The following is a 2400-nucleotide window of genomic DNA, read 5'->3' as shown; positions in this document are numbered from 1 at the left end:
CGGCGAACTCCACACACAGCGCCCAGCGGCCGCTTCCCGCTCCCCCCTCCCGTGGAAATACTAACATTTCAAGGGCCCCTCAGTTCAGGAATGACATTGAGGGGCTGGAGCGACTCCAAAGAAGAGCAACGAAGCTGGGGAAGGATCTGGAGCGCAAGTCCTGTGATGAGCGGCTGAGGGACCTGGGCTTGTTTAGCGTGGAGAAAAGGAGGCTCAGGGAAGACCTTATCGCTCTCTACAACTCCCTGAAAGGAGGGTGTAGCCGGGTGGGGATCAGTCTCTTCTCCCAAGCAACAAGTGACAGGACAGGACACAGTCATAAGCTGTGGCAGGTTCAGATTGGACATTAGGAAGAAATTCTTTACTGAAAGGGAGATCAGACATTGGAATAGGCTGCCCAGGGAAATGATAGAGTCACCATCCCTGGAGTTGTTTAAGGGAAGACTGGATGTGGCACTCAGTGCCATTATCTAGTTGAAGTGGTAATGTTTGGTCACAGGTTGGACTCGATGATCTCAGAGGTCTTTTCCAATCGACTTGGTTCTGTGATTCTGTGATCCTACGGGCTACAATGAAGAGCTTGACTGAAATACAACATGGCTTTCCCGAAGGCACCTTGTCCCAGACAAAGCAGCTGTCAGCAGAGATCCCAGACATCCAGCTCTGCCAAAGAGTTCTCTGTGGTGCTCCATTGGAAACAGCCGAACCAGGCGTTCATCCAGAACCTACTAGGATGGGCTCACAAGGATGTTACAGCAGTGTTGAAACAGTGTGCTACTGGAAACCGCGGCTGATGGGCTGTGGGAGGCTTTGCGTACACGGACAAGGATGATGGAATGACTGGACAGGAATCAAGGTGGAGATGCAGTGTCATAAAAATCAGCTGGTGGTTTATAGCGCAGGGTGCGAGATTGTGAGTTCTGGGGGCAACAGTTACACTTTTTCTGCTGAGAACACAATGTTTCATCAAATACAGGGGTATCTGCCTTTTGTTAGAATAATCAGGACTCAGTAGAAGTGGGGGGGATAATCAACACAACCTAGGACAGGCCAGCTGACATAATCCTAGCAGAGCTAAAAAAAGTACTTACAAAGCATTGGAAAAAGAAAATCACCACTACATCTGTTACAGTGTTTGGCCATACGCAGTCAAGAAAGATGAATTAAAACCCGCACACATATGGAGAAGAGCTGACCTTGTATGAGGAAACTGGAAAGCTCCTTTTTGTCTAGCAAGCACCACAGACCTGCCTTGTTTCACCGACAAAGCCAAAGCTAAGCAGGAATAGGGATGGCTTAGATAATTATTTATTTTTCTCCAATATTGCCCCACTGGGATAAATAACAGGGAACAAAGTTACCTATTTAAATTAAAGGATAATGTTGACACAAGAATCAGACTGAAGGCAAGTTACCGTCTTGTTGTCCAATGAGATAATCATGATTTCAGAGCACTGCAGGAGGGAAGGAAAAAAAAACAGGTTTAATATGAAGCTAGAAGAGAAAATATGTAATATGATTGTCTGGTATGGAGCTGGACATGAGGATCCAGATCTCTCTCAACACTTTTTTCCCCTATGTTTCTAAAATTAGAAAGAGAAATAGGGAACTCAAAGAGAAGTAGTAGCACAAATGAGAGAAGCATAACCACTTGTAAGGAAATGTCTCACTTGGAGATTAAAACAGTGAATGATCTCACCTCTTAAGAATATTTCTTCAGCAAGATTTCTGCTTTAAATAATGTTGTCTTTTGACAATAACTAATGATTTTGGGCAGTATATTTTCTGTTGCTACATGGGGAGCAATTAAAGTACTTTTTGAGAAATATTTTCTATTGGGAATATTTATTAGATACCAATGTAGACAAACTGCAGCACATATTGCAATTACAGATGTTTAAGTATTAATCAAAGGTTCATACTTTACATTATTTGTTTACAAGTTCTTGTTTCACAAAAACATTTGTAAACACAAAGAGGTATCTCAACTCTATTTTAGGGTGTTTTCTTCATCCGCTGTCTTGCACACCTTGAGTATTTGTCAGGGGAAGCACAGTACTTTCTGCAGTGAACTTAGACCTCCTGACTGTACACTTGTTCTTTCTAATTGCTTCTCATGGGTGCCACAGAGAAGGTCCTTGGGATGGGAATTGGAAATGCTGTTAAAGCCAGCTGGACCAGGCTCCTGGGTAAATTGCAGGAATAATGAGGAATGCATCTTTGAGTAATGAATGCCTGGGAGAACGAGCTCATTTACCCCTGAGGAGAAGCTGCCTTCTGCTACCCATCCACTTGTGTCTGTGCAGTGGATTACGGTGCCATGAAGATGGAACACATGGACATATACAGCCCACTGCTGAGACAAGAGATTAAAAATCATGGGCTGCTGCTCAGGTGCTG

The sequence above is a fragment of the Corvus brachyrhynchos genome, unplaced genomic scaffold, assembly GCF_000691975.1.
Source record: "Corvus brachyrhynchos isolate BGI_N302 unplaced genomic scaffold, ASM69197v1 scaffold3, whole genome shotgun sequence".
NCBI lineage: Eukaryota > Metazoa > Chordata > Aves > Passeriformes > Corvidae > Corvus > Corvus brachyrhynchos.
The sequence above is the reverse complement of the archived record's forward strand: the minus strand, read 5'-3'. Positions refer to the sequence as shown.